A 10,038-nucleotide genomic window follows, 5' to 3' on the forward strand; every position below is an offset into this window, starting at 1 on the left:
TGTAGGAAGTTACATTTCATGAAAACGCACATTTGAGAAACATTTGGTTATCTATCTGGAGACATAGGTCATTTCCATATAACATCTAAGATTTCAGTTCAATGTTAAAATGTTATTTATTTTCACTCCACTTTCTGTCAAAGAAGATTTAAGACAATTTAAGCCAGTTGATTTGTCATTTTGATATCTCTGAAATTGTGCACATGAGGTGGCAATCAATCATTTCAGCCATTTTAAAATCTGACTTCTATAGACACACCTAAAGTTATTTCAGTCATAGATTCCTGATCTTAAAATCATTCATCATGAATTTTAAAGATTTTATTTATTTATTTGACAGACAGAGATCACAAGCAGGCAGAGAGGCAGGCAGAGAGAGAGGGAGGGAAGCACACTCCGTGCTGAGCAGAGAGCCCGATGCAGGGCCCGGTCCCAGGACCCAGAGATCATGACCTGAGCCAAAGGCAGAGGCTTAACCCACTGAGCCACCCAGGCACCCCATCATGAATTTTAAACACATGAAAGTCTAAATAATGTTAGTTCACAGATGAAATGAATCTCAAATTTATTATTTTTTGCATTTTAGTATCAAGATGACAGCTATGTACAAAAGTCTTCTGAAATCTCATTAATTTCACTCCCTATTTCACCATGGACTTTGTAGATCCTTTTCTGTATGTTATTGGTACTTACATTTTAGACAATCACATAACTGATAAGTTGTTAGAAAATGAGTTTCTTCTTCCAGAAAAATAACTCATGAGTTTACACCACAATATTTTTGAATGTCGTGTCAGGAAATTAAAAACCCCTCCAAAGTCCATTCACAACCCTTAGGATAAACATTCTATTTTACGCGAGTCATTTTTTATTACTTATAAGGAAAATAGCATCACCAAATTATATAAACCATTTTCAGAAAAAAGAAAAATTTGGTATAGCAACATAATAGGTTATTTCCAAATTACTTGATTTGCTTTCTGTTTCCATTATATAGATCTACTCTTTGATTTAAAAAAAAAAAGCCCTTTTAAGAAGTTCAACTGAGGAAGTTTGTTGCATATGATTAGTGAACTAGTTAACATATATATTTTTATTATTATTAGATTATTATATAATATATAGCTATTGTATGTATGGTAATGATATTAAATATCATTTAATATTAAATGGGAACATAGGATGGTATGTATGGTCTGATATTAAATATGGTAATGATATGGTAATGATATCAAATACCCTTTAATATCATTAAATGGGAACATAGGAGGTGAAGTAAAATATGAAGAAATACTATGTTCAATGTGTATCTTATTACCAAAGTATGGATATACTGTATCCATATCTACGATTGTTTCAGTATTTGTGCGTATATCAATCTAAGCTTAGGTAAGAGAACAAATATATTTCAAATATACGTACACTTTTATAAAGCATGTCCGTTGATAGCATTGCTCCACTTCTTTCATCATCCGGTGATCTCTTTAGAAGTGAAATTTCTAACTAAAAACAAAAAATCAGTGTTACCAAAAGGATCTGTAGATCATTTTTAAAATTGTGGTGACTTTGCAAAGTATCTCTGTATCTTTGAATAAATTACATCTTAGAGCCTTGAATTAGATGGTTATTACTGACAAGGACACGGACAGTATGAAGGTTCACTCCCATTGTGTAGTCTACGACTCTGCATGTATTTTCTTGATTCACGTTACTTGTTATAAGAACATCCAGTGAATTTATGATAGGAAGAAGTAAGCAAAGCAAAGAGACACCCCCTATAACAAGAGGGAGGTGAGAACGCGCTTTGCATCTCTTATCAGAGTCTTGTATTAATTTTCTCAACTTTTGGTCTCATTTCTTTTCTATATACTCTCATCTGCAACATTTTAATCACTATCTGTTTTTATTTCTTAGGTTAATTTAAGGTTTAATTGGGAAACATTATTAGAGCAATAAAATAACAGAAATACTTAAGTCCCTTATCAATGATTTTTGGTAAAAATTAAGAAAGACCATTTTGCTGTGGGAGTAACCATAACTTACGAATACTTTTTATTTTCAGTTGTTGGGTGGCAACCTTGAGAAATCTTTCTGTGAGATCCCAAACTGGCCCTGTGTGTGGAGAACAAGGATAGACCCAAAAAACAGGCAGACAGCTCACTCCAGATAATAGACAAGAACCTACATACAAAGGTTGTCTTGGCTTGTCTTGGGTGGCCCCAGGATGAGTAAACCTCCACGCTGGCCCTTCATAAACTTAAAAGTTTATGTAGAGGCCTTAACTGTCCAGATGGTCTCAGTAACATACTGCTCTCTCGGGACTGCATCCCTGAAACCAGATCCCCCTGCGGGAACAGTGGGCAGAACATACTTTCTGTGGACTAGCAAGGGCAGGGAAGACCTCCAACAGCCCAGGCCCAGCTAAAGGGCAAACCAGGGGTCACATTCTGTCAATGACTCTTCCCCAGCACTCCACTCCTCCTGACTGGCTCTTACAATTTTATGCTTCCCTTTTCTGTGCTGTGCCCTGAACAGTCAGCAAGAGGGTTTTTGTTTGTTTAGCATGGAGGTAGCTGGTTTGGTGGCTATATGGCTGCGCTGGAGGCAGATACCACAGCAACAGTATAGGCACATGCAAGAGAAAACACAGGTAGAGATAATGATTTCCAAAATAAGTAACTTTTTTTTTTTTTTTTTTTTTAACCAAGACCCCATGATCTGAACCGCTGATTTATTAAGCCCTGTGGGCTGAGGGTCAGGTCAAACAAGGCATTCCCTTGAGTCTTCATGTGTTTTAACAAATATGACAAATTAGCAGACTCATCACGTATGAACCCACAACATTCTTTTGGAAAATGGCACAGGTGCCTCCTTCCAAGGCAGGAATAATGTCCGATCTCATTCTGTTTTGGAGGATAGCTTTTCTCTTATGGACATTTCAGTATTAGCTAAACCTAGGTTTTATTGTCTATCATTTAAGTCTAGCTGGATAAATTTAGTAAGAACTTCTATTTGTACGATAAGATGTAACAAAAGTATAAAGTCTAGAAGACAGATAGTAGAAACTTGTCTGGGAAGGTATTCCCCTTCTACGAAGAAAAAGATACAAAGGTTCTCTGATCCTTGGATAAAGAGGCTGGAGCTTTAGGAATTGGACCCGGTTGTGCATACCATCCCTGCTGGCCGGGAAGCAGTGCCGTCAGGCATGACATGGACTGGGGGAAGAATATGCCAGACCAGGACCCTCAACTTCTCCCCTCTTTCAGGGGTGTGTTCCGTTTCAGGCGGTGCGCACCTTTCAAGATTTCTGGCTTGCAGCTATTTTACTGAAGCAAACAACTCCTAAAACCTTTGCAGAAATGCCTGGGCCTTGAATTTTCTGCGGTTGACGGCACATCTTCTCCCTCGTAGATACTCTAGTAAAGTCTGCAGAGTGTTCCACAATAGAGGCAAATCTTTACAAGTTAACGTTATACCATCAACACTGGGCCCATTTCACTGATGCAGGGAAAGAGAACAAGGAAAGGTCTTGGGCTACTATCCCATCACATACCATGGGCCTGTGCAGGTAGAGGAGTTTGGGGGAGTTTTTGAAAACTCCATTTTTGCCTCTCTTTTGCAAAGGCACATTGATCCTATGACTCAGAGGCCATACTCAGTGATATACTGGAAAAAAAAAATTGCTAAGTTCAATACAACAGAGTACTCTCCTAGGATCATGGACGAGGCAATTAAGATGACACAATAAGGTGACAGTTTTGGAAACAGCTTCATAGATGAGGAGACACCTCCTTATTCAACCCTCAGTAATCCACGGTGACTTGCCAGGAGTCATCTGGCTTTCTTACTGGCCATATTGAGCTGTTGAAAGCGTTATGTGCAGGGTGTGAAATACCCACTCAGTGTAATCCTTGGATAGTCCCCCTCTCCTTATGCTCCCAGGCAGTTTGTGTTATTTGACGGTTACAACTCTTTGAGGGGCAGTAGGCTTACCGCTCCCAGTTGGTTCCTCTCAGCACTGCTGTGATTATGCAAACCTAGAGATAGAATGTACTGATAGCACCCTCTTGCACCATTGGTGGGAATGAAAACTGGTTCACCCACTTCGGAAAATAGTATGGAGTTTCCTCAAAAAGTTAAAAATAGAACTACCCTCTGATCCAGGAATTACACTACTAGGCATTTACCCAAAGAATAGAAAAATACCAATTCAAAGGAATACATGCATCCTGATATTTATAACAACGTTATCTACAACTGCTAGAGTATGGAAACAGCCCAAATGTCCATAGACTGATGAATGGATAAAGAAGGGGTGGTGTATAAATACAATGGAATATTACTCATCCATAAAAAAGAATGAAATCTTGGCATTTGTAAAAACATGAATGGAGCTAAAGAGTACGTAAGCCAAATAAGTCAGTCAGAGAACAACACGTACCATATGATTTCACTCGACACACGTCAAACCAGTCAGCTTTTTGGGGGCATGTCTTTACTTATGGTGGTCCACAAGCATCTAACACTTGGTTTACCCCTTGCCCCCCTCACCACATCGAAGTTGATGGTCAATGCGGGATCTCCCTTATAGATGCTTCTTCCCAAAAGCCTATTTCTTTGGTCCATGCTGGCTCACCAATTGTTGGTTATCAAAATGGCCTCCATATGTGGGGGGCAAGGATAGACCTAAGAAATGGGCAGATCACCCCAGGTTGGTGGGTGGAAGCTTTCAGCCCGAAAACTTACAGGAGTCTTGTCTTGGGCAGCCACAAAACAAATAAATCTCCACACCAGCCTGCCAGAATGTTAAAAGTTTATAGAGAGGCCTCATGGGTTTCAGTCACATTAAGGAGGCCTCAACAACACATAGTTTCTCAAGGCTGCATCCTTGAAACCAGTTCCTGCTGTGGGAACAGTGGGCAAGACATATTCCAAAGAGAGGGGAAGGAGGAAGAGTCTCTGATTGCCCAGATCCAACTCAAGGGTCAACCAGTGATACATCCTCTCGATGACCTCCTCCAACATCAGTGTATAGATTAATTATTAGTAATTGAAGCTTACTTATTTAACTAATTTAAGTTATTAGTAATCTAACCTTTTTCACCACCTGTGTATCATACACACAGTCACCCAGCTATACACTGTAAAGTATGCAGATGAATGTACAAACATGATACGATTTTACACTCATTTATTCCACAATGCTAAATGTTTACTATGAATCAGACCCCAAGCTACCTCTGAGAATGCCACAGGGAACAAGATTGACAACTTCAGGGGGTTTAATGGGAAAGATAAAGATTAAGTAAGTAATTACACAGATAAGAAACTCTGAGAATCTCCGTGGAGGGCTAGCAGTAGACTATTGGACTTGAGTGTGTAGTGGTGTACAACAGGGTGAATAGATCTGATCTGGGGGCTCAGGCAGTGATCCATTATTTTCCTATTTCATTCATTTAAATTAAAGTTTCTGGGGTCTTCTCTCTCTTTCCAAGTTCTTCTTATCTTCTTCCTTGGGTGAATTGTTACAGGAGTTGGAGAACGTGTCATTGTTTAGGTAGGGAAAAATCAAAACACGAGAGTGTTTATAGGCAGAGCAAGGGGACATTTTGCCAAAGGTTTTGGAGATGCTAAGTAAGATGGGTTAAAATTATAACATTTGATTTTTCATTGTGATATTCATTGGTGACTTCTTAAGGGCAATATTAATGGGATGGGATCCAGAGAGGACATGTTGGGTTGGGAGGTGGTGTAAAGAGATTGATTTAGCTTCATCTGACCAGCAAAGCAAACTCTATGAGGGCAGGAATTCTGCATCTACAGCAACTAAACAACATCTAGCACATATTGCTGTCATAAATATTTGTCAAATAAATGACCGATAGGAGTTAAGAGTGTAAGTGTGGGTCAAATCTTATAGATTGTGCATGGTCTTGTATATCACGTTAAGGATTTTGGCTTGCTGATTTCTGAGTATAATGCTCTCAAGGGTTTAATTCAGGACCTCGCTGGACTAGATTTATGTTTTAGAATGTTCCCTGTGCTCCTGGGTATAAAATGGATTTCAAGGGAGTAGGCACGCCAGTTATAAGGGATTCTTTAGTTTTCTTTATTGAAAAAAAGAATCTGGAATGATTGATCAAGGAATCTATAGCAAATGACCAGAGAAAGGGACGTTAGAAAGTGTAATGATAGAATGTGGCATCTCTACTCTTTGGGTTACCGATATTGACTGATGGCATAATTCCTGATGCTTTTATCACTTGGGGAATATGACCACTCTCTGACTGAGGCCTGGCACCGCCACAGTGTAACTCTGAACTTGTGTAACTTGTATAACTGAATTCTGCCCTTGAGTGTGAAATCATTCACTATTTCCATAAACTAGTAATTCTATGCTAATTTATTTAGCTCCTACCATATTCTAAGCACTATTTTAAGTTTTGTAGATAAAATGGTAAAAGAGAGACATGGCTCTGCCTTCATAGTTTAGAAGGAAGGACAAAGATTAAATAAATCGCGTATGAGGAGTATGAAAGAGTTAGAACCAGAAGACGTTTTGGGACACCGTAAAACATGGAGATTAAACCTAGTTTCAGGAAAGCCCAACTAGAGAAAAATAAATAAATAAATAAACGGAGACTTTGTTATCCAGAGTCAAAAGGAAATGGAGAGGAGTAGCTTTTTGGTAAAGAATAGGTCAAATATTGGGTCCAGGATTTATACAGGGTCAGGCTTCCTAAAAGGAATTTAATCACTAGAACAACATGCACAATGATGTGAACAGTAGACAAGGGCTCAATGAAGTAGTCTTCTAATTCATGTCAACGATTTTGCATGTTATTTCCAGGACAATGGGCAAATGAAGAGGCTTCAAGGAGGTAATGACGCAACTCACAATTTAAACGGTGAGCCAGATGTCATATCACGGCTTCTTGCTCTCGAAGATTTTGTTTGGCTTGGCCTGGGTTCCAATTCCTCCATCTGTGATGGAATTCAAATCCTTCCCCAGAGTTCTGTGCATTTCAAAAGCTTACTATTTTATGCTTCTCTTTGATTCTGTGCGCCAGGCTGCTTGAGGACTGTGTCTGTTCTTCCCCCACATTGTGCAGGGATTTGCAATTTCAACCCCTGAATCGATTCCACAAGTGATCTACACAGTAAGCATTACATGGTTCCAGTGGGTTTCCCATGGTGCTAGGAGGCTGCAGGGAAGAGACTCATCTCAAAGGAAGTTCCCTTTGCCATCTTCCTTGTTTAATCTCACTTTCTCATCTTTCCTCTTTCAAGGAGCCAAAAGTAATGTTTTTCCATTCTTATTTAGAACCATTTCACTCATAATAATAACTCAGTGTCTTATTTCTATAATCAAACATCTATCAATACATTTTTTCCAAACAATACAGTCCTCTACCTAAGATGAATTTTGGTGCTACTTACGTAGTCTATATTTTTTATCCTGTAAATACAATGAACACTCTAACCTCCATGTAGAGCAATTATAGCTTATTAGCAGTAAATTGGATTTTCACAAAGATAATGTCATCTAGTTCTTTTATATAAAAGATGAAGACATTTAAGCTCAAAGTGGTCAAGTTACTTGCCGTATTGATAGCAGCAGAATCTGGACAGACGTAGGCACTTCTCCTAATTCAGCATTCTGTCTTTTGAGATAGTGGTCCTTCTTCGTGTGTCCTTTGTATCTCGGGAGAACACTTAGGATCCTAAGTTCTCTCCATAAATATATCTTTTCCCCAGTGCCAAGTTGCCTGTATTTTTTGGTTAAAATATTCATCCATCCAAGGGAATGGTAAAGAGTAGCTTTTATTATACCAATTTTGTTGCAGAATTTATGCCTACTCCTTCACATACCAATTCTCCACCATCATAAGTTTATTTCCCATAATACTATCTGTTTCAGTGTACCAGTGTGTAGTTTTGAGGTCATAAACAAGTACAGAAAAAACAAAATTAAGATTCAAAATTGAAGTCCTCGGTTACAGGAGCATTTGAGCCAGAGGTGCAAAAGAAGTGAAATTGTATTTGAGGAGATGTTATAAAAAACATCCATGAGAAGGACCATTTTAATGTAAGGTAATGTAAGGGTAAATCTGTACATGTACAAGGTACAGTTATGAGGCAAAGATACCATCTTCTGGTGCGGCTTGATGAGATTTTATTTCTTGGCAAACGGTTCTGTATAGCAGGTAAATCTTAGAAATACAGAAGTAAAATAAACTTGTATTTGGGAAAAACAGCAAGTATAAGTAGGCAGTTGCAAATGGACTCAGAATCAAAGTGGAAATAGTAATGTTACCCTCTTTCTTAAACAAAGAGAACAATACAAAGATTGCTTATTTATTATAGTGTAGATCAGCACACACATAAGATAATCAAAATGCCTAAACTTTAATGTTCAATCCTTGACTCTGTCTTCTGGTTTTCCTGTCTCCTCCTTGTTCTGTACTCCAGGCTGTTCTTTTCTTCTAGTTTCAAGATTAAATTGTTTCAGCTAAATCAATGATTCTTTTTTTTTTTTTTTCAAAAGATTTTATCTATTTGACAGAAAGAGATCACAAGCAGGCAGAGAAGCAGGCGAAGAGAGAGGAGGAAGCAGGCTCCCCACTGAGCAGAGAGCCCGATGCAGGGCTCGATCCCAGGATCCTGGGATTATGACCTGAGCTGAAGGCAGAGGCTTTATCCCACTGAGCCACCCAGGCACCCCTAAATCAATGATTCTTATATCTACATCGATGGCTTCATTTTTAACATTTTCAAATACTAATTTGCATTTTTAACAACCTTTTGGAAGTTTTGATGTGGATGTACAATTATCAGTCTCAGCATGTTTAAAACATTCCCTGTCATTTTCTCCAGTTTTTCTCCTAACCGTTCTTCTAATGTGACTCTTACCACTTCATCTTCTGTGCTCTCATCCTATTAACCTTCCATAAAAATAAATTCTATCATAACCCTACCATCAGGAAGAGACTGCACCATCTGACCCTAACTATTGAAAAAGACTGTAATAAAGAATTTCTCCAGGGTCTGCATTGAAAAACTCTACCTGATACCCATTTGCCTGAAAAATAAGAGAACATGGTCATTATTTCATCTTCTCAAGTGAGATCATCAGTGCAAAAGAGGTCTCTAAATTTTAAGGAAAGGTTGAAACGTATTTTATGTATTGTATTATTATTTTTATATCTTATTGTTAAGCTTGTTGAACCCACATAGAATGCTGTCAAGGTGAAACAGCAAAGTTGCAAATATTCCAAGTTAAACTATTGCTATAGGTAATGTCTATGGCAATAGGTAAATTTAGTTTCTTCCATTTGCTTTGTTTCCTGAATTATTTATTTTTGCTCTTTTACAAACAATCCCATGTTCTATTTTAAGGATTATAATGCACAACGTAAGTACATAACTTTTTCCCTGCTTACATTTATTACATATTAAATTGTCTTAGAGAAAAAAATAAATATTTAATGAGTAACAAATTTATTGAGCTTTTCCCCAAACAGAAGACTTCTGTAGTAGCTGTCTTCAAATGCTAGTTTTCAAGTTTTCATTGATCCTTTGTAGTCAAGGAAATGCACCCAAGCATAATTGTACAAATACAGATTTTTTTTAAAATTAGAGAACTATCAAGATAATCTCCACATGATCTAAGTATCAGTTAAACAGTAAATTGAGGAATAAATAACATACAATGTACTTAAATGTTTCTGATTTTTTTTCTCTCCTTAATGAAAAACCTTTTTAAAAAAAAATCTTTAACCACTCTACCGTTCTTGGATAGACATCAAATTCTATATAGACTTGGTTTGACTTCCCAGCTCCACCACTTAGTAGCTGTATGATTTTGTGCAAATTACTTAACCCCTCTATTTTTGATTTCCCATATGTGGAAATTGGGGATAATATGAAGGTTGTGGAGAAAATTACACTGAATAACATATAATAGACAACACTAAAAGACTTTGGTGTCTGGCACATAATAAGCGTTCACCAAATGTTATCTGTTATTCTTATTTA

The sequence above is a fragment of the Lutra lutra genome, chromosome 3, assembly GCF_902655055.1.
Source record: "Lutra lutra chromosome 3, mLutLut1.2, whole genome shotgun sequence".
Taxonomy (NCBI): domain Eukaryota; kingdom Metazoa; phylum Chordata; class Mammalia; order Carnivora; family Mustelidae; genus Lutra; species Lutra lutra.